We start from the raw sequence: 23,772 nt of genomic DNA, 5'->3' as shown, positions 1-23,772 counted from the left end.
ATTTTACTGGAGCGCAGGGACGTAACCATTACCAAAAATTATCGAAAGGAACTTTCTCCTTTTATCGAAAAATAACTTTGTATTCATATTTTTGGAATGATGCCCGTCCATTCTGGGAACTAAAGAACAGTATAAAGAAGGGGGAGGGGCGCCTGGGTGGCACAGCGGTTAAGCGTCTGCCTTCGGCTCAGGGCGTGATCCCGGCGTTATGGGATCGAGCCCCACATCAGGCTCCTCTGCTATGAGCCTGCTTCTTCCTCTCCCACTCCCCCTGCTTGTGTTCCCTCTCTCGCTGGCTATCTCTATCTCTGTCAAATAAATAAATAAAATCTTAAAAAAGAAAAAAAAAAGAAGGGGGAGAAAAATCTCTTAAAACCCTGCCAATTAGAGATGATCACTTCAACTTTGGACACTTACTGGTCTTTTTTTTTCTATATATACACATATTTTAACAGAGTAGAATACTACTGTATGTCACATTTTCCCGACATTGTTAAAACTTAATACACATTTTAAATACTTATAAAATGTATCATATCGTGTGTATTTTTCATAACTGAAATCCTCATGATGAGACACTGAGGTGTTCTAATTTTTCCTATCATTATTAGCACTGCAATGAATAATTGTGTGAAGAAGCTTTACTCCACTTTTCTGAATTCTTTAAAGGATGACATCCTAGCTATATTACCGATTCACAAAGGTATGGCCATTCAAATCAATTGTTAGGGCCTTCCATACACATTCTTCTACTGCCTTGTGGAAAGGATGAGCCCATTTACACTCTTACTAGCAGTCCCTGAGATTTCCCATCATGCTTTACCCTTAAGTATGATTTTTACAAATCTTGTTAATTTGATAAGCTAAAACGGCATCTGGAGTCATTTTCATTTTCATCCTTTGAATATTAATGAAGCTTTCCATTTTCTTTCATGGGTTAACCACTTATAATTGTGCCTTTTGAATGGCCTGCGTGTGCCTTTTGAAAAGGAGCTTTTTGGGGTGCGGGGTGGCTCAGTCGTTAGGGCGTGATCCCGGCCTTCTGGGATAGAGCCCCACATCAGGCTTCTCCTTTAGGAGCCTGCTTCTTCCTCTCCCACTCCCCCTGCTTGTGTTCCCTCTCTCGCTGGCTGTCTCTCTCTGTCAAATAAATAAATAAAATCTTTAAAAAAGAAAAGGGACTTTTTTAGGAGGTTCTAGCTAGGCCTTTATTACATTATCGACTGCCTTTCAACAGAGGCCTCTCCTTTTAAGTTAATGAGACAACATAACCTAAAGCCATCCCAGAATCTTATCACGAGCTGCTGCGACATAATGAAGTCTTCACTGTTCTGAATAGACAGAGAAACTTGTTCCAATCATTCACCTCTTACTAATCAAATTTTGATACATCCAGTGCATGTGGATATATTTAATTCAGCTAAGTATGAAATCGGTTTTCTTTGTGGAATGAAAAGTTCTCACTTCAAAAAAAGTGGAACTTTTATAAAGAAGGCAGATAGTTCTCTATTTCCAATGTAATTTTGGCATAAATGCGTCTATTTCTCGGCCACGTTTCTTAAATTCAGGACACAAAGGACATTAAAAATACATATATTTTCTAACTGATTTATTCTAAAATTCACATCCATAGTGAAACACAATCTTGTGCCTTGAATAAACCTTAGAATCTTCTAATCAAATGCTTGTACGTTCAGACAAGGAAAACTTCAACAGAAATGTTTGTGAAAGCAGCGTTTGGTGGCAGAGCTCTGTTTCAGAGACAGAATGGTTAGAATTTACAGAGAAAAGCTGCTGGTGACAGGTTAGGGGGACCAGTCAAGTATAGTGAAGTAAAGACCAGGCAACTTAGAATTCCTTTGCTTCCCTTCCACATCCCCACTTAGCTAATCTGTACCCAGCCTTGCTCTCTGTCTCAGTCCCAGGGGCAGAGGTGTCCCGTGTCTTTCCAAGGATGGCCCCTGCCCCTCCCTTCCTCATCCTCTCCCCTCGCACCTCCGGATGTCATCTGTCTCTTCCCCCTCTTGTGTTGTCATCCTTCCCTCTCCATCTGTTCTCAAACTAAAAATACATTTGACTTTCCTTTTCCTAAAGAAAGCTTCATTCTAGGCTTTCCTAGCTAACATCACCCTATTTATCCCCTTTTCAAACTCCTTGAAATGTACACTTCATTTTTCTTTTCCACCAATTTCCTACCCACACATGAATATTAAGGCACTTGCTGCTCCGACTCTCCCCCCACCACCAATTAGATTTGTCCGGTCTTGAACTTCGTATGAATGGACTCATACAGTGTGTACTTTTTTGTGTCTGGCTCCTTTCATGCATTTATTCTTTTTTTAAATTCTGGTAAAATATACATTACATAAAATTTACCATTCCAACCATTCTAAGTATACAGTTCTGTGGCATGAAGTACAGTCACGCTGTTGTGCAACCATCACCACCACCAATCTCCAGAACGTCTTCATCATCCCAAACTGAAACTCTCTACCCGTTCAATGCTAACTCCCCATTCTCCCTTCCTCTCCCTCCAGCCCCTGGTAACCTGTCATTTACTTTCTGTCTCTGTGAATTAGCCTATTCTGGGTGCCTTATACAAGTGAATTCATACATTATTTGCCCACTGGTGTCTGGCTTATTTACTTAACATAATGTTTTCAAGGTTCATCTATGTCCTAGCATGTATCAGAAACTCATTCCCTTCTAAGACTGAATGATGTTTCGTTAGCATCTGTGTATCACATTTCTTTCTCTCTTTCTTTCTTCCTCTCTTTCTTTCTTTGTTTCTTTCTTTCATAATAGCCATCCTAAGCATCTCACTGTGGTTTCAATTTATGCATTTATTTTTAAAATGCTCTCTGTCCTTGGTTCCTGTCTTCATATTGGTTCTTTGTTCATTTTTCATTCTCCTTGGCTGACTCCTCTCTTGGCCTCTTCAATATGAGTTTCCCTGGTTCCTCCTCAGCCTCTTCTGCTTTCTTCGCACACGGTCCGTGGAGAATTCATCCACTCCCACACTGCCATGATGGGAGTATCACACCCATGTTGGGAGCTCTTAAATCTGTATTTCTCCAGTCAGGACCAATCTCGGAGCACCATATTGCCTTTAAATCATCACCTGTGGAAAATAAAAGAGACTTGGTTAAAAATACGGACACAATTAATGGTCTTTGCCCCTGGTGAATGAGATTAGGGAGAGAGGAAGAAAGGAAAGACTCACATTTTTAAAAATCATGGTTAAAAAAACACATAAAATCGATCATAACCATTTTTGTTTTAAAAAAAATAGACTATTTTTTTATAGCACCATTAGTTTCAGAGCAAAACGAGCAGAATATACTCCCATATACTCCCTGTCCCCACATCTGCACAGCTCCCTCATTTTAAAATCCCCCAACAGAGTGGCACATTTGTTACAATCAATGAACCTACTTTGATACATCATTGTGACCCAGAGTCCATAGTTTACATTAAGGTTCATTCTTGCTGGTGTACATTCTGTGGGTTTGGACAAATGTATAATGACATGTATACACCATTACAGTATCATAGAAAGTGGTTTCACTGCCCCCAAAATCCTCTGTGCTCTGCCTATTCACCCCTCAGTTCCTCCTAACCCCTGGTAATCACTGATCTTTTTACTGTCTCCACAGTTTTGCCTGTCCAGAATGTCATTTAGTGGGAATCACGTAATAGATAGCATTTTTAGATTGTTTACTTTGACTTAGTATATGTATTTAAGTTCCTCCAGGTCTTCTCACGGCTTCATAGCTCTTTTTTTTTTTTATCACTGAATAATATTCCATTGTCTGGATGGACCACCGGTTGGTTATCCATTCGAGGGACATCTTGGTTGCTTCCAGGTTTGGGCAGCTTTGAATAAAGCTGCTATAATCACTTGTATGGACATGAGTTTTCGTTTCATGCGGGTAAAATCAAAGAGCACAATTGCTGGATCATACAGTAAAAATATGTGTAGTTTTGCAAGAAACTGCCCCAGAGTCTCCCAAAGCAGCTGCCTCATTTTGTGTTCCCACCAGGAATGAATGAGAGTTCCCCTTGCTTCACCTCTTCCCCAGCATTTGGTGTTGTTAGCGAAAGAAAGAATTGATAAGCCGGATTTCATTAAAATTAAAAATTTCTGCTCTGCAAGACACTACCAAGAGAATGAGAAGACAAGCCATAGATTGGGAGAAAATATTTGTAAAAGACACATATGATAAAGGGCTGTTAACCCAAGTGTACAAAGAACTCTCACAACTCAACATAAGAAAACAAACAACTCGATTAAAAAGGGGGCAAGAGACACCGCCCCAGGGAAGATATACCGATGGCAAAGAAGTGCCTGAAAAGACGCTCAACATAAAATGTCATGAGAAAATTGCAAATTAAAGCAAGATACCACGACACACATATTGGATTGACCAAAATCCAGCGAAACCATTAAAAAAAATAAAAATAAAAAATAAACAAAATTAAAAAAAAAAGAAACCATTTTTAAGTGTGGAGTTCAGTAGTGGTAAATATATTCACATTGCTGTGCAACTAATCTCCAGAACTCTTTTCACCGTGCAAAACTGAAACTATACACCCATTAAGCAATAAAACCGCATCTTTCCCTCTCCCCAGCCCCTGGTAACCACCTTTTTACTTTCAGTTTCTGTGTATTTGACTACTTTAGCTGCCCCCATAAGTAGAATCATACTGTATTTGTCTTTCTGTGACTGGTTTATTTCACTTAGCATAGTGTTCTCAAATCTCATCCATTTTGTCACATGTGACAGGATTTCTAGTGTTTTTTAATTAAAAAAAAAGTATTAATGCTTTCAATTAGGATATATACGCTGTGCGGGGCATTTGTCCCCCTCCTCCAACATCCATTCCCCATCTTTCTCTTGGCTTCCCTGGGAGTCCCAAAAGGCTGACCTCTGTGGATTGCATCACCCTTGTCCTCTAATTTCTGGTTGGGTTTGGCTACTGGAGCCGGCGAGCATGAGGTATTTATTTGTTCCCCCACACAGCACTCCCTTCCGGCCTCACCCTTCATTCAGGCCATGGAGGCTCTGGATTCTTCTTTCCCAGCACTAGCTTGCTCCAGGCTTCCTCCACACTGTTCCCTTCCCTCCCAGCCCCCACCCACGGCCTGACCCCTTCAGGCCTCGGGCTAGGAACAACTTCCTGCTGTGGCGGGTCCCTGCAGGCTTCCCCATCCTTTTTTTTTGTTCTTTTAACCTCACCTATACCTTGGTAAAGAAAATCTCTTTATTAAAGTCTCTTAATTAAGTCCTTCTGAGTATGCCATCTGTTCCTATGACTCCTGCTGTGATCCTGATTCAGACTCAGGCAGCAATAAAAAGAAAAAAATTAATGGTGTTGAAGTCTAGGAAGTGAAAAATAAAAATCTGTATCTACCCTCCTAGCCTTTTACTCCCTTCTATTCCACATACACTTGTCATTTTGTTTGTTGAGGTTTTTTTGGTAGAGGTCTGGGTTGGAGTAGGGGTGGTAGTATTGACCTTGAGTTCACCTATTGGGTGAACTTTAATTGGTCTCAGACAATCACGTTAAGTCTTTCTCCTTTGCTGGTAACTGGTTTGAAAATCCAGGCCTAAGCCATAAGTTTAGCATAGGGTATTTCCCTTTCCCTGGGACTGGGCTGAGAAGGGGCTTCTGAGTCACCGCCATGATCCAGCTCAGGCCAACGAGATCCACAGGGAAATTTGCTGGGGGGTTTCCTCTCCAGAGTACCATGCTTGAAAATGAGGCCCAGAACTGCTAGAACCAGTCTGAGGGGTCGGCAGAGGAGGCCGAGCCAGGAGAATCTAGGAAACAGAGTTGGGCCAGCAGGTTAAGCTAACCCTAAACCCAGCTGGCCTCCACACGTGCAATTACGGTATCTGATGAATTTCATGGTGTTCTGTTGACTTGGAACTAAAGCATCCTAACCAAGACTGGTATATACTGTAACACGTACCTACCCAAATGGAATCATATCACAGGTATTGTACTGCAAATTGCTGTTTTCACTAAATCGTAGAATCCTGAACATCTTTCCAGGTAAGCACATTTAGATCAGCTTCTGTATTTTAAATATTGGATAGTATTTTATCAGAAGGAAACATCTCAGTTTATTTATCCTTTGCCCCTCTGAAGAACATTTAGGTTGTCTGCAGTAGTTCCCTATTATAAACATCGGCAAAATGACACATGCTTGGTGTGCCTGTTTTAATAGGTACATTAGATTAATTCCTACTAGAATCGCTTGGCCAATAAATCTGAGAATTTAAGATGTTCATAAATAATGCTATTGTGCCTTCCAAAAGGTTTTACCAATTTGCATTCCTACTAAGAATATGTGAGCATACTTAAATTTCTTCACATCCTTGCCAACATTGGGTATGATAAGGAGTTTACACCTTTGGTGATCAGATGAAAATTACATATCATCAGCGTATTAATATTTTTATTTATGAGTAAGGTCAAGGCATTTTTATGGTTTTTTGGTAAACTATTCATGCCCTTTTGCTCACTTTTCTATTTAATTTTATTTTTCTTATTGATCTGAAGTAGCTCTTTGTACATACTTTTAAAATAGCTATTTATTACAGACGTTATAAATTCTGTCCCCCCGCTTTTGTTAATCATTTCAGTTCGTTTATGGTACATTTTTATGAGAAAGTCTTTTGCAATATAATATATTGATTGATGTTTACCTTCATCATTTAAAACAATTGTTTTATGCGTAGGCTACGTCCTTCACGCCAAGATTATTTAAATTCACCAATGTATTCTTCCAATAATTTTATGGGTTTAAATTACATTTAAATCTCTGGTCTAAGTGAAAAGTTTTTACTCTACACAAATCTGCAATCTTTAGTTATTTGGTTGCAATGAGTATATATTAGTATTATGATTTTTAAAAAATATAGTATAGATATATCTTTCTATGAAAATCTTAACAAAAACGAAATCAATAACAGATGTAATTTGAAAACCATCAATATGGTAAAAGAATGAAATTAAGCTTCCCATATTTTGCTTTGAAATGTGAAAGATCACCATATGTGGGCCTCCCTCTGCTACGTCTAAACCCTCTTCCATGTGTACCCACTGTTCAGCACATGAGGCCTGCCAGCTTGTTACTGACGGCCACCCCTCCGCAGGCTTGATATCAATCCACAGAAAAAAACGAAGAAAAGAAGTCAAGAGAAAAAGTAACAGAACAGAGAAATAGTAAGATACAGTAATCGGCTAAAAGCAGAATCAACATTTTCCATTGGGCAGCAACGACTCTTCCTGCCACGTCTGGACTGCCAAATAGTACAGTTCATTTCTTGATACCCACTTCATAAAAACTCTTCCAAGCACTCAGGCCCTCCAGTCCACAGCCCCAAAGGGTGTCCACTTTGCACAAAGTTGAGAGCGTTAAGAGCACAGGCTCTGGAGCCAGATTGCTGGACTTACACTGGACTCTGCCAGTTACCAGCCGTAAGACCTTGCCACATTGCTTGAACGTCTCTAGGCCTCAGTTTTCTCACCTGTAAAATGGGGATAATAAAAGTAATACCTTGTGAGATGTCCTGTGGATGCACTACCTGGGTTAACACATGTAAAGCATTTAGCACAATGCCCGGAATATAAGTGCTCAATATATATTAGCTCCTGTCTTTACCAGAGAGCAATTAAGTCTCTCTGAGCTACAAGTCCATTGTACGAGTCCAAAGGAATATTGGCAAGTTGGGAGTTACAGGACATTCCAATTTTCCTGTTGTTTGACAAGTTTGCAAAGATCATGAAAGCTTTCCCTTTCTACTTTGTTAAGCTGTAATACGTGGATAATTAGCTTCTTATTGCAATTAACTACTAATTGTAGAATGCAGTAAATACGCAATCTGGGGGCTACTGTTATTAAAGGGGTTCTTATTCACCTGACTTAAGACATGTTATTTCTTCTCCATATGACTCAGCGCTCTACTTACTACTATTATGCAATGAAGTTAGAAAGTTACTGAATCATTTCAAACCTCTTTATTGATGCTAAGATCCCACTTAAAGATCCCAAAAAAAGTCTTAGTCATACAGTAAGACAATGGCACCATAATGGAAAAGAAAGAAAAAACGTCTTACTTGCTAAACTGTGCAGCTGAGGTGCATTTTGTGATAATGATTCTACCCAGCAACTTATCAAGTAAGCACTTTCTAAAGTTATCCTATGTCCTATGTTCACTTATAGAAAAGTGAACTAAAACTTTTTGAGATTATATTACCAGCAGGGACCATTAGGGCTTATATTAGAAAACTAACCTAGCATGTCTGTATGTAAGTATACATTTGTTCTTTCATTTTTTTCAAAAAATTTTATTTTATTTTATTTATTTTGCTGTTTGGTTTATCTACTAGGGCTTTTATTTCAATGATTACATTTTTAGTTGTCAGGATCAACAACTGATTCTTTAATTAAAAACTGCCTGCTGGTATGGTTGTACTATCTTCTCATCTCTCTGAGGTTACTGGTTATATTTAATTTAAAATCATATTTGCTCTAGTAACTATATCCTCGGGCATTCTTGCTTGTATTTATTGGGTTTGGTGCCTGTCTTTCATGGTGTTGCTTTTCTGTAAAAGCCTGATGATTTCTGGTTTGCTGCTTTTCTCTGTAACTGAGCATCCCTGTCTGTGGGAGACGTTCTGTTCCGGGGAGCTTGTCTCTGGTCATTGCGGTTGGGCCAGGGTGGAGGTGCTAAGAGGAGCTCCCCATTTCTCTCCCATTCCTTCTGCATTTCACTTCTCTCTGGAACAATGTTTTTCAACCTTTTTTTCATTATTGTCTTCCAAAGGAATCTTTTTAGGCACTTTTCCCCCTAATCACCACTTACGCCCAATGAAATACCATAGATATGGCCACAAATTGTGGCAATATCTAACTTTTTTTGCTTCCTCTTTCCCCACCCCCCACTGAGAGCGATATCACATACCCCCAGCTGAAAATACACGCCCTGAAGAAGGTCCTTGCCTTTCCATACCAAGTATGCTGGAGGTGAATGCGCTCACTGCTTTCTGCTTAGAAAGGAGTTATCCAAAGAACTTACTGGCTCCTTTTTGCAATGCTTCTGACTTTAAAACATTCCTACCTCTAAATTCTCTGACGTACTAGGGGTTTTTTGTTGTTACTTTTTTATCGATAGACTTTATTTTTTAGGGCAGTTTTCATAGTAAACTGAGCAGGAAATGCAGAGTCTCCACATACCTCCTCCCCCGACACGCAGCACCGCTCCCTGCCCTCGACGTCTGCAGGCACACTGGTTACAATCTGCACTGGCTTTAGAACTGAGGTTTGCTCTGTTAATCTGATGATATAAGCTTTCAATATTTCTGGAATTTTTCAAAACCTCAGATCTCCTGATAGCGTATTTTGTTATTTTCAAGCAATAAAATGAATTCCTCTTTGTCTTTATAATTTTTGTAATTGTGAGGAACTGGGGCAGGTGGGTACGGAGGCCTTTCTTTGCATCCTCCATCATGGGGTTGGGTGGGGGGAATAACTTCTATAGACTGTTATTTTAAGTCATACCAACAATCTTCCAATCTTAGCTCAATAATTCTTCTACATTCTAAAAGGCAAGCAAATTATTTTTAACTAAATATTCAGCATTTTTTCCAAAGTTATCTCTATGCCCAACGGGGCTCAATCCAGAGATCAAGAGTCACATGTTCTGCTGACTGAGCCAGCCAGGCACGCACCCCTACATAGTCAACATTTTTAATAAATAGTATATATTAACCTATGTATGATAAAGCAGAATGGCTCTATTTTATGAGTTTTTTCTTTAATGTACTGTATTTGTGATTGTTGAATTTGTGACATATTTAATTTATATGGTATATTAAAATTAGTTGTCAATACTATACATTTAAGCAATTTTATAGAAAAAAGACCACAAAGGCCATTAAATTCTATTTCTATTGCTCCATATTCAGTTTTAATCTGTCAGTATATATGAATGCATATTGCGTAGTTCTAATATTTTGTGCATACTATTTTTGTACCGTTTTGTTATCCAATGTGTATGTATGTTTACTTATATTCACAAGTCTACAAAATTGCCACTTTTACTACCCGTACAATTATTAAACAGAATGGAATCATCATGTTTACTGGCATCTTGTTAGTATCAAGAATATTTTTTACTGTGTCAGAGAGTACGAATACCATGAAGCAGCTTTCTAGAAAACTCAAAGCAATTTACAGTGCATTGTCAACCCTGCCCAACACTGTGTTCAAAATTTTAATTCTTGGGGAGGTTTTTAAATTGATACTTTTTTTTTTTTTTTTACATTTGTGAACACATTTTCCCACTCAACGACTTCCTATCTGTATTCTCACATGTATGAAAGTGTTTGTGGTAGATTGTGTTTTCCTAATCTGTCTGTCACAACCAAACTGCCCCATACCTCCTTCTTTGACACTCCTTCCATTGAGCGGTAAAAGCTATGCTTTTCTACATTTTGAGTGTGACCCTGCGTGACTTCCAAAGCTAGGTTATAGAATGTTTAGGATCAAAAGAAGTGTATAAAAAGATACACCCGGTAAGCCACCTAGCTGGGAGGAAGCCCAAGCAAACTGTAAAGAGGCCGGTGTGGAGCAGAACTGAGGGCCTCAACCCACAGTCCTGGCTGAGATCAGTGCATAGCCAGCCCCAACTTGCTAACCGTGTGAGTGAGTCACCTTTCCACACTAGCACCCAAACCAGTCCCTCTTGCTAATGCTGTTGGCTGACAGAAGCATGGCATCCCTGCTCAGCTCTGCCCAAATGAAAGATTTATGAGCAAAATAAATAATTGTTTTGTTTCAAACCACAAAATTTGGGGCTGGTTTGTTACCCAGCAACAGATAATTGATACGGCGTGCATATCTCTTTTAACCATACATCAAGTGCAATTTGGAATGTTCACATGCACGGGCATACTCGGAGGTATTGGGGGTTTGGTTTCCAGACCACAGCAGTAAACTGGGTATCACAAGAAAGTGAGTCAAATGAATGTTTGTGTTTCCTCGTGCATACGAACGTTACGTGTGCAATTGCATTATGTTAACAAAAAAAGGACATGCTTTAATTTAAAAATATTTTATTGCTAAACGATGCTAACCATCATTTGAGCTTCAGGGAGTCATAAAGACTGATCAGAGATCACCCTAAAAAATATAATAATAATGAAAAAAATTGAAATATTGTGAGAATTACTAAAATGTGACAGAGAGATGCAGTGAGCAAATGGTATTAGAAAATGGTGCTGATAGATGACTGGATTAAGAAGTTGTGGTCCATATATACAATGGAATATTACTCAGCTATCAGAAAGAACGAGTTCTCAACATTTGCTACAACATGGACAGCACTGGAGGAGATAATGCTAAGTGAAATAAGTCAAGCAGAGAAAGACAATTATCATATGATTTCTCTCATCTATGGAACATAAGAACTAGGATGATCGGTAGGGGAAGAAAGGGATAAAGAAAGGGGGGGTAATCAGAAGGGGGAATGAAACATGAGAGACTATGGACCATGAGAAACAAACTGAGGACTTCAGAGGGGACAGGGGTGGGGGAATGGGATAGGCTGGTGATGGGTAGTAAGGAGGGCACGTATTGCATGGTGCACTGGGTGTTATACACAACTAATGAATCATCGAGCCTTACATCGGAAACCGGGGATGTACTGTATGGTGACTAACATAATATAATAAAAAATCATCAAAAAAAAAAAAAAAGAAAAGAAAATGGTGCTGATAGACTTGCTGACACAGGGTCACAAACCTTCAATTTGTAAAAAATTCAGTATCTGTGAGTACGAGACAGCAAAGCACAATAAAATGAGGTATGCCTATATTTGTCTAATCCTTTATTTGGAATAACCACTTTTTTTTTTTTAATTAGAGACAAGTATAGAGAGGTGAGAGGCAGTATAACATAGGTATAAGAGCACTCTAACATTAGACCGCCTGGGGTCAAATCCTGGCTCTGCCAATCACCCGCATATCATCAACACATACTTTGTCATCTGTTAAACGGGGTTGATAATGACAGCCATCTCATTAGAAGTATACTGAGGATTAAATGAGTTAATGTATATAATTATATTTTATATAATATATATAAAATACTTAGCTCAGTGCTCAGGCCAAAGTTAATCCTCTTAAAGTGTTAGCCATTCCTAACAGTTACATATTTTCGCACATGATTCTATGTTGTTGCTTTTTAAAAAATTGCATTATGACATACACATTTTTTTCCTTTTTTTTTTAACATTTTCTTTAATACTTGGTATCAGTCAGGATTCTTTCTAGTACGATAACAGAAAACTCAATAAAAACTGATTTAAGAAGGACATAGCTTAACTAACTTAGTAAGAGGTCTTGATAGGACAAGATCTGCAGTTGATCCCTGTATCATTTCAATTATCCCATCAAAGACCCAGGTTCTATCTAGCTCTTAGATTTGCTAATATTGGCAACAAAATGGCTAGGTAATTCCAAGCATTGTATCCAGATATGACAAGTCTAGAGGAAGTAGACAGGCCATCTCCTCTTTTGATTCTCTCATAGGAGCAAGAAAGTTTTTCTTCACAGACTTATGTGTATTGGCAAAAATGGTGTATGTACCCAATTCAGAAACAAATCCCTTGCAATATCATTAGAGTGGAAAGAATGTTGGACCACAATGTTTACTGAACTTTCTAGCGTATACGATTTTCTTTTGGTAATATATACCCTGTTTCATCAGTACTTCTGATTTCTTCTCTGACTCAGGTATTTAAGAGAGTGTTTTATGCTTTCCAGATGGTCGGTTACTTTTAAATTCTATTTTTGTTATTGTATCCTAGACAAAGTGACATGTAGAATTATGGTCTTTCATTTATTATACATCTTTGAATCTCATTCTACTTCTCCATGTCTGTTAATTCTACTTTATTTCATTGTTCTGCTATATAATTAACTGTTTAATTGATCTGCCATTTTGATAGTGGGATTTTAAAGTCTTCCATTATGAATATATTTCTATTTATTTCTTCCTGCATTTCTGCATTAGCTTTTGTTTTAGGTATTTATTTGCTTTATTTCTTTTTTTTTTAAAGATCTTATTTATTTATTTGACAGAGACAGCCAGCGAGAGAGGGACCACAAGCAGGGGGAGTGGGAGAGGAAGAAGCAGGCTCATAGTGGAGGAGCCTGATGTGGGGCTCGATCCCAGAACGCCGAGATCACGCCCTGAGCCGAAGGCAGACGCTTAACGACTGCGCCACCCAGGCAACCCTATTTGCTTTATTTCTTGAAGACAGTTAGATTTAATGTTAATATTTTACGTGTTAATGTAGTTTTTACCATCACATAGCAATCTTGTTTCTCATTTGTATTGTTTTAGTTTCTGATCTGTTTTACCTAATACCGTAACAGTAACTCTGCTTCTGCTTCTCTCTCTCTTTCCACTTTCTTTCCCTAATTTATTTTTGTTTTGTTTTCAAACATGTTGAAACTCAGACCATCTCTTAATAGCCCTCTTATCTCTCATTTTGATAATGATGCCAATAACAACTTTTAGCTAAAAAAATCACAAAGAGGGGCGCCTGGGTGGCACAGCGGTTAAGCGTCTGCCTTCGGCTCAGCGCGTGATCCCAGCATTATGGGATCGAGCCCCACATCAGGCTCCTCCGCTATGAGCCTGCTTCTTCCTCTCCCACTCCCCCTGCTTGTGTTCCCTCTCTCGCTGGCTGTCTCTATCTCTGTCGAATAAATAAATAAAATCTTTAAAAAAAAAATCACAAAGATACATACTGGTTGTATTTTTTATTCTTATTCTAATTTCCTGGAACTTTGAGAGCCAAGAGTCCCTGAAATTTGCATTTTTAAATAAACTTATCTTTTACAAACCAATTTGTACTTCGTTAGGGAGTATCATCAACATCATTATGGCTAACACCATATTTTCTGATGACGAAGGTGACTAGTTAGATATAAGGATGCTGCTTCAAGCTTTTGCGAAAGTCAGAAATGTCACAAAGGTTATTTTATCATCCAGTTTTCTATTCAATAATATTTTGAAGGCATTACAAGTGATTCTGTATGGAATTCCCCAAATAGTGAAAAACATGGATTATCTCTGAACATTTACAGGCTTTTAAATTGTTCTCCAAGTAGTCCCGTGGTGACTCCTAGAATAGTTTGGGTATTGTGTATTACTGTGTATGTGAGAGAGAATGGAACATATGTCTGTAGTCAGCTAAAAAAAGACCCCAAAGATATCAGCTCCTAGAGCCTATAAATATTATCTTATTTTGAGAAATAGTCTTTGCAGATGGGATTAGGTTAAGGATCTTGAGACAGGGAGATTATCCTGGATTATCTGCTGGGCCCTAAATGTCATCACAAGTGTCCTTATATGAGAAAGGCAGAGGGTGATCTCTCTCTCTCTCTCTCTCTCTCTCACACACACACACACACAGACACAGACACACACACACACACACACACACACACACGGTGGGGGAGATGAGAGAAAAAGGAAGGAGAAGAAGATGAAGAAGGAAGAGGAGGAGGAGGAGGAGGGAGGAAAAGAAGGAGCAGAGGAAGATTTGAAGATGTTGGCCTTGAAGACTTGAGCGATGAGGCCACAAACCAAGCAATGTCAGCGCTACCAGAAGCTGGAAGAGGCAATGGGTGGATTCTCCCCAAAGCCTCTGGAGGGAGCAAGGCCCTGTCAACACCTTGATTTCAGTCCAGTGATATCGGTTTAGGAATTCTGGCCTCCAGATTTCTGACAGAATAAATTTCTGTTGTTTTAAACCATTAGGCTCGTGATAATTCGTTAGAGCAGCCACAGGAAATGAAGACAGTGCCAATCAATAATACATTTTCAGTTATCGGAAGATTTAAGAGCCATACCTCTGGGGACACCTGGAGCTCTTTTCTTCTTCCAATCCTGACCTCATAGCACCATTACAAGTCAATCACACCGCAGGCTAAAGAAAACCACTCTGCAATACCTTTCAATGCCTAGGTTATCAGCCACATTGAATCATTTCTCAAGAAGTCTCAATATTATGTAGGCCAGCAGGTGTTTCCATTCACTGCCCCAACAATTCCATATAGGTTGATCTCTAAGGACCTGGCCATTTCTCAAATTCTCTGACTTATCAAGAGACTCTAGCTTTAGCGGGGTCCTGTGCAATGAGAGCAGGGTTCCTGGATATAGTAGCAGGAGCCAACCCTGGTATCTAATATAAGGCCAGAAGCCTGTATGGCATGGTAAAGTGAGTTGCCTTCAGACCCAGGAGAAGATTCTAAGATCTTAAGATTCTTCCTAAATAAAATCGGCTTTAATTATCTAGTTAAGAAGAATATGGGAACACTCTAGCTTCAGTAAAACCGAGCTGAACAAAATACCCTGCCTCTAGAATGCCAGGTGAATGAAACCTACAAACGGAATGCAGCTGTACAGGTAAGGCACGGCATTTCTCTGCTCGCAGAGATTCCCATTTGACAGAGTACCTTTGTGTGTAGGTTACTTTAGAACCTGCCCCCCCCCCCCGCGCCCCCAGGCACTGGAGATAGATGCAAGGCCTTCAGGGTTTCTCCGTCACTTTTTTTTTTTCTTTTAAGTTCCTTTCTTGGTTTGGTTTTGTTTTTCAAACCAGGAAAGTGGCCTGCATTTCCAAGGTCATTAGCTCTTCTCCGGTCTCTCCTTTTCACGACCATATTGTTTTGTTTTTCTTTAACCTAGGGAAAAAATGCAACCACAAAAGTAATGTTTATCCTTCAAAATAGCAGCTGAAAAAGGCACAGGATGTGTGAGACTAAAAACGCTCTTTTGGTTTCCTCTCCTTTTTTGTGTGTGACTTTCTTTAGGTTCCTCCCAGAGGGAGCCTGCTATGAGTGACATTCTTCTGTTCTGCTTAGAGAGACAAGTTCCCCCAAGGAGAGCACCATCACCTTAGGAACGTAAGCAGGTCTGTTCTGCACCTTTTGGCACGGGGCTTGACTGGGTTGAGCGGGGAGTACCCCCTGCGTTGTCTGCTTCATTATGATATGACTTCAAGTGGGTTAGTCTTCACTCTCTCTGCAGTTGTTTGAAAATAATCATAGATCATGGATCCCGGTGCTTCTGAACTACTGGCTTTCCTGGGGAAGTCTATAAGAAAACCTCCTTGGAAATCTGTCTTCAACCAACAGAGCAGTTCCCTTCTTTTTGGGTGCATTCCATAAGACAACAGGATTTATGAGTTCAAATTCTTGCCTCACAGAACTACTTGTTCTTCAGAACGTGTCCTTTCTTCCACTTCTCATTTCTTGCACCCCCTTTGCTCATTCTATCTTCCTTTATTTCTAGATCATTGCACTGTCTTCCACAAACACCCACCTACTTGCTCTTGACTAGGGACCTTTCTCACCCCCATGATTCTGGGTGTGACTTTTATAAAGTGTATAGGAACTGTGGCAAGGGGTTTTTCAAAAAACGGAATTGAATCGCTTTGATAAATGCCATTAAGACTCCTTGTTTGTAGTATCCGTAAGTTTGTTGCTGTGACATGTACTCTCATCTTTCATAAAATTAACACTGGTCTCTCAGAATGGCGGTCATGCTATTTCTTGGTAATGACTATAATGCGATGCTTTATTATGCCTCAAAGTATCATCTTTCTCTTTGCACGATACAATGAATTCACTTACAGAAAGAAATGAGTTTCAAAGCTTAAAAACTGACTAATGCAAAGAAAGGGAAAAACTGGTTATGGTCTCTCTGGAGAAGCATGCTCTGTAGGCAGTTAGACCCACAGCACTGAAAGACGAAGCATTGAAAGTGTCAAGAAGAGCAAGTGGTCCCCATCTGAGTTGTGCACTGACGTATCACCTCTCCTTTTATCTTTTTTTTTTTTTTTAAGTAGGCTCTGTGCACAACATGGGGCTTGAACACAAAGACCCTAAGATCAGAGATCAGTGCTCTACAGACTGAGCCAGCCAGGTGCGCCTACTAAAACCCCTCCTTTTGGTGACTTAAGGAGCTTTAACGGAGTCTCTACTACTTTAGGAAAGTTCCTAAGTGTATGGGTATTTCTAAAATGACTAGTAGTTTTTGTTTCTTTTCTATTGACTGGAGGTTTATTTGCAGTTTTACACAGTTTTGTTCTTTCAGGGAATGTCTTCCTGCATTTGTTTCCTCAGTTCTTCCATAAAAAACTGGCCCTGAGTGAGTACTTAGAAAGGGGAAGAAATGCTCTTTTTTCTTTGCTGTTTTCACTGAGGAAACCAAAGGCAGACCACTTCCTTGTTATATCTTTTAGCATCTTATCGGATTTTCTTTTATAATGTTTTTTCTCTCTGTGTGGTCTCTTAATGCAAATGGCAGTTAAGCATGCTATTTTTGGCTTAGGTCAGGTATTTTCTCACATGGATTTTATAGGCCTTTTATGCAGTGTGGTCAACCAGCCCCAAGAATACTCTAAGGAGAAACTTCCGTGTTTCGTATACCTAACATGCCTGAATTTCCCCTGGCCTTCGGAATATATGTCCCGAATCAGCTCTTATTTAAGCTGTCTGAAACATCCTTGAAGGGAAATTACAAAAATAAAAAAGAGGTTTTTACATAAATATTTGGATCTTCGTTCTCTGGAGTTTTAATACGTCAAACCTTTCCCCCTCTTTGCTTAAAATAAGCCGGAGGAAAACTAGATGACAGATTACACAGAAACCATCTCTTTAGATGCTGTCTGCCTCAAAGTACAAACAATTTTTCTCTTGGGCATAAGTCCTCTCTGTTATGCAATGATTCAAAGCATAACAGAAGAAAGTAGATTATACCAAATTCAAAGTAAAAATCCAAGTAGATTTCTCCAGCTGTGGTGGGCTTATTTGCATTTCCCATATATATATATATTTTTTCAGATCCGTTAAAGTGGTCTGGGATGCAGACTGATTTGCCCAGTATGGACTGGGGAATAACTCCTTTGATATTCGAGTGTTTGCAGGGAGCAGTCTGTAACAGGGAGGCTCTTAAACACATTTCTTTAAGACCTCTTTTTGTCCCTGGCGAGGGTCACAATGTTTTTCTTACACTTTTATCTCACCTGGAGCTCCTCTGGTCATAAGTTCTCCATTTCCTTTACCATTATCACCGCACTAAAGAGATGAATATTTTTAACAGTCTTCTCTTCAGCCTCAAAACCATCTTAAAAAATGTTTTTTTTTAAATAGAGAGCGTTGGGACAAAAGAAGACACCTGCTCATTTCACCAGCCCAAGGATCTGGCAATTACCACCCCAAAGTGAAGAAACACAGTGTTCAAATACGTGCCCTACCGCTGCTTGGCCTGGGAGTGCGGCAGCATGGAGTCTGACCTGGGCATCGTAGGCTAACAGAGTCTGTCAGTTCTAAGGGTTTCTTTGTCAGTAACTCGTCGTGAGGCCTTCCCCGAGGTCTTTGTGTCCACTGAGGGTGAGGAACACAGGGGACGATTTTAGGTAGGCACAAACGGCCATGTTGATCGAGGACCTATCTCTGAGGGAACAGGAACAGCCTCCTCATCAGTATCGATGGTTGGAAACCATCTGTACCGGAATCCACCTCGAAGTCACGAAGGCGAAGTGCGGAAAAAAGCCCTTACTGTTTCCGTGCTGCTAAGTACGCTGCTTTAGTAATGATTTTCTTGTTCAGGAACTATTGCCAGATGCAATGTATCTTGGGGTTCAGAGGTGGAAAGGTCACTTTCATGATCTTTGACCGCAGTTCCACTGACTACAGTTTTGCAGGAGACCAAAATCACTCAAGTTTTTCTTTGATTTTTGAATATTTTTGTTTAATGATCATAAGGAAAGTAATTTCGTAGTGGCCTTTAAAAATAAGTCTGTCTACACAAGCATGACCTTCCCATTAAGTTGAATTGCAATCTGTTCTGGGACTAGGCAGAGAAAGAACTATCAGAACTTCTTGAAGTCTTTTTCCAGGACTGTGACTCTATTAGCTAGAACACTGTTTGAACACAAGGCAAAGTCCTCTGGCTATTAAGTCTGAAAACATGGGACTTCACATTTATAGTGTTCAGAAATTTAAGTGTCCCAAGTCAGCCACATTTGTTTTTTGATTTCCTGCCCAGCACTTTTTTTTTCTATTTTGACTTAGATTTAAATTGCACATATATTTTAAAAAAATTTGCACATATGTCTTAGATGTAATTAATGAGTATGTATGAAATATAAGGCATAATATACAAATATATTTAGAGATGTGGAATATCAAACCCTGATTAGACTATCTCGCTCATTATCATAAAGGCTCTAGACAAAATAATTTTTAAAATTATTTAGCAGTTAAGTTTACAAAATATTTCTGGGAGATAATGTACGTTGCCATATGTTCCACTAATGAATGCAGCTACACTTTAAACAATATTTTCAGAGTTAGGATTAAAGGATATTATTTTCTTCATTTCATTAAAGTGTCACAGTGTTAAATAATTCAATCGAATCCACATAAAGTTAGCATTGTTTTTGTCTCTGCTGTGGGGAAAAGATTAAAAAATAAGGGGAAAAAAATATAGGGATCTCATGGGGACTTCTAATTAGATCTTGGGGTAATTAGTACATTTTTTTAAAAATCAGTGTTAAATGGAATCTGCCCGCAGGTGCTTCTTATACATGTCCTACTATATTTGTCAGGTTTATCTCATTTTAGAAAAGTGCACAAAAAGATGGAATTAATGGTCTGGAAATTTAATTGAGCATCTAAGAAACCCACTGAAAGACATTTCTTAGTATTAACTTCACGTTCCTCTTCTGTTATAACAAAATGGGATTAAAAATGGCAAACTATTGCTTTCTCTGTATTAATTAAAATAATAATTTTGGTAAAGATAGAAGGAGGGCAAATTCCTATACTGAAAGCTGGCCAGAATAGAGTGGACAGAGCACTGGGGTCATAAGTCTGGTTTGATGACAAAGGGCCCTGAAGTTTAGATCACACACACACACACACACACACACACACACACATATTGTGTGCAGGGTGTAGGGTGGGGGGGAGGGTTGTAGCTCATATATGCAGTCATGACAGAGAAATATCAGTGCCTCTTCCCCAACCATGTTGCCAAAATAATGATTATGATAACAGCAACACCTCTATGCCATTTGCCTGGAAGTTCTAGCCTTCCTGGGTGAAGCCCAGTATGACACTTGGTACGATTTCACTGGAGTAGGGCAGACTTTTTAGGATATTTAGCTACCCTCTGTGCATATTTCTTTTACCTTGCTTGGTTTATACACACACAAGCTCTCTATTACATGTTATTAGTAATCTTGGTTTATACAGCATCTCTTCTTCTAATATATGAGTATTAAAAATGTATCTAATTTACCCTCATTGAGAAAAAAAAAGGAAGCTGTCTCAATGGCCTGGAAACTTCTATCTGGTATTTCCTTCTTTTTCATTCACTCAGAGTGCCAATCAATCTTTACAGAGCAATCTTTTTGTTTTGTTTTCTTTTGAACAGGTTATTTGCAGAAACTTTCAGCAATTCTGTCAGAAAAAAATTCCAGTACTACTCATTGTAACACGACATAGAGATTTATGGCTCCATCCTCCCTATCGTGCTGTTAGGCCCCGCATTACTCAGCGTGTACCCTCGCTGGAAGCCCCTGGCCCAGTCCTCTCTCAAGGTGGTGGTCTTGGTGTCCTTGTTCATGCTGTTTCCTTCACTCAGGCTGTTCTTCCTCTTCCTCTCTCTGCGTCCAAATCTTTTCCATCCCTCCAATTAAAATCCTGTCTCCTCTGTGAAACTTCACCAGGTCCTCCAGGTCATTCTAGACTTCAATGTCATACTGTGAACAGTTGGCTTATTGGAGTATTACTGGCAAAATATGAGGCATGGTGAAGTTTAAGTAAGACTAGGGTTCAGGTTGTTTGAGTGGATTTTGCCTATTGGACCATCTCTGTGCCTTTCTGCCATTTCTCTCTCTCTCTCTCTCTGACTTGTTTTTCTCATCTTTTCTCTCTTTTTTCTCCTTCTCTTTTAAATATGAAGAGACATATCCCAAGCATGGATGTACTTGGAAAGCCGTGCTTTGGAGGAGGGAGCTAATAGATGGCAGCGAAAGACTGGAGAGTATCCCGTTTTTCCACCACCAAAATGAAACGAAACAAAAATCCCAAATGCCACAATCAATCAAATCAAGAGAACTGCATTTATTATTAGGACAATTCCCAAAGGCATGTTACAGCCTGAGATTCTGAGAGGAAAAGAAAAACAAAACCCTGAAAAACTAATTAAGTCAGTTCATCAAGGAAAATAATAACATGGTATAAAGTAAAATAACTGAAAAACATATATGGTATTGAGGTAGGGAAACATACACCTGGGAGATAAGAAATTTAGAAACAATAAAGATTTATCTAAAGTTATGGAGAAAAGAATGGTGCTTGCTTAAATCTGAAGAGAGACAAAGTGAAGCCTTCACCACCGCCTGGAAGAAATACTTCTTAAATAAAAACTGAGACAGCTACAAGAGGCCCAGCCACAGCCACTCATTGGGTTAAGAGAGAAAGTATCAAGAGCACATTTCAAAGGGCATACTGAGTGATGCTGTTTCGCCAAGGGCCCCAAATTTGCAAAAATTTCCAGGTCGCCAGCTAAGACTGAAAGAGAATGAATTAATTGAAATTGAGATGCAAACAATCTTAAAAAAATCCATCTCCAAGCACATCATACAAATCTAAATGATCTAAGATTCCTGAATTTAATTCTCTGATTCTGTTTTGTCTTCCCTCCTGTTTAAACAGAAAAACACCGACATCAAGGTGAAATGTAACACAAGGATCACTTTTAAAATAGAGTCTCCTTTTTTTTTTTTCAAAATCACCACGAAGAAGGAAAACAAAGGTCTTCTAGAAGCCCCTTAACATTCAGTAGTTAATGGTAACCTATCACTATGTTTTTAACTTTCTTTTGTTGAGTCATCAACTCTCCTCCTCCCCCACTCCTTCCAGGGTCAACAGGCAACCTTTTATTAAATCACGGGACTGCATTTGCTATGTTTGGTCTTAATCCAGTTTCTTTATTATCTCTGCTGTTGTTGTGCACTACACTGTTTTGTAGACACACCAGATAAAATAGGGAAACAAAACCAGGAGACTATTCCCAGACTGTTTGCCAACTGATTTTAAACTGTAGCTGGATACTGGTATGCAAAATAATGAATGGTTTTTTATTACCAAGTCTTGTGGAATAGAAATTGAGGGGGAGGGTGTTAGTTTCTGATTCTGTCAAATGCCTTCATACTTCCTTTGCCATAGTTTCCTAATTTGTTTAATAGTGTCCAGAATTTTTTCTTTTCTTCCCTAATTCTATGTAGTGCAAATGACTTGAATATTTTTCCATCATCCCATCATAACAAAAAGAGAAGCAGGAAGGATATATGTATAATCATTTATAATCCTCCGGATCTTGTTTTCAGAATTCCTTAGTTTTCAATTGTAGCGTCTCACGAAATCTATGAAACTATGCCAGTTCACGGAGGAAACCCCGCAGAGTTGATCCCTGGACAAGTAAGGCCCAGGGAATTTCAGTAAGTTGCCATAAGATGTATGGCTGGCTAGGGTCAGAACTCACCAGACCTGGAATTCAACTTTTGCCATTCTCAATGGAACACTTATTTCCACCGCAATTTCAGAGTGCCTAGGCAGACTTAAGGTCTGGACTGAGTTTCTCTCTCAGTCCAGTATGATCTTTGGAAACATACGATCAGAAAGATATGAAGATCTTTAACTATTTCACAGGGACTTTGGGTCTGATTTTACCGAGTCTGAGACCTAACCTCTCCCTTGAGCAGAGCCACATTTCCAAGGAACTCAGCCTCAACCTACCTTCTTTACAGTTAACCCAGGTCAGACTTGACACAGCTGAAACATTCTAGACCTATCGACATCTCAGGTTGAAACAGGACAGAGTGGGGTGGGAGAATGTGGGAGAAGTACAAGATCAACCATTTGTCCAAAGGGCCACACAATCATTAACCCAGTAAGAGTGCAGGCCAGTATCCTCTCACATAGTTTTAAGTAAAATCTTTTCAAAATGTAATTTTGCTTTATCCTTAATATTTTTTAAAATTTTGTAGAAAACTACTAAAGTCTCATCATTGAGTACCTTGCCTTTCAATCACAAATCAGCCCAGTGTGCACGCGGGTTTCGTTCAAATCTGCACAAGAGTGGAACATTTTGTTTTAGGAATGTGAGATGTACAAAATACAAATCTGCTAAGAGCCTTCCTCCAAATTGCTCTGGGAGTAGGCAGGGAAGGTATTGAACTTCCAAGGGAGGGAAAGAAGCAAGGCAAGTCTGAGTGAGGTAACGCCCTTGGGTGAGGTCCTAGGAATATAAAAGAAGTCAGATCACAAGGATAGAGCGTATTAAACATTTCTGCGCTCCACAGGGTCGGTTCCACAACATAGAGGAAATGGAGGTGTGGACGCCCAAAAGTCCTAGTCTTTAGACTTGGCGGTGGGGGCAGCAAGCAGGAAAGGGCCGGCCTAATCCGCTGTGCGCGGCAAACCCAGAAAAGTTCACCTGATTTTGTTACAAACCTGCAACATTGAGCCCCGAGGTTAAACCGGCTAGAAACGAACTCAGAACCGGAAAATCCAGGCCCGCACCCAAGGAACGCCGGTCCCGCCCCGGCTCGATCCTGCGTGGGACGTGGGGAGCGGGCAGAGTCTGGCGCGGCGCCCGGCCCC

At 39.5% G+C, this 23,772-nt stretch overlaps 1 long non-coding RNA gene across 1 annotated transcript; it reads right to left on the bottom strand.

Moving 5' to 3' along the window:
- Nucleotides 1–2,300: 2,300 nt before the first annotated feature.
- LOC121100939 lies at nucleotides 2,301–23,771 on the bottom strand. Its single transcript, XR_005832712.1, has 2 exons — nucleotides 23,623–23,771; nucleotides 2,301–3,121 (listed from the first exon to the last, which is right to left on the bottom strand). It is a non-coding gene; the product is annotated as an uncharacterized LOC121100939 (long non-coding RNA).
- Nucleotide 23,772: the final 1 nt, after the last annotated feature.

Source organism: Ursus maritimus, unplaced genomic scaffold (genome assembly GCF_017311325.1).
Source record: "Ursus maritimus isolate PB19 unplaced genomic scaffold, ASM1731132v1 scaffold_10, whole genome shotgun sequence".
Lineage (NCBI taxonomy): Eukaryota > Metazoa > Chordata > Mammalia > Carnivora > Ursidae > Ursus > Ursus maritimus.
The sequence above is the reverse complement of the archived record's forward strand: the minus strand, read 5'-3'. Positions and strand labels throughout refer to the sequence as shown.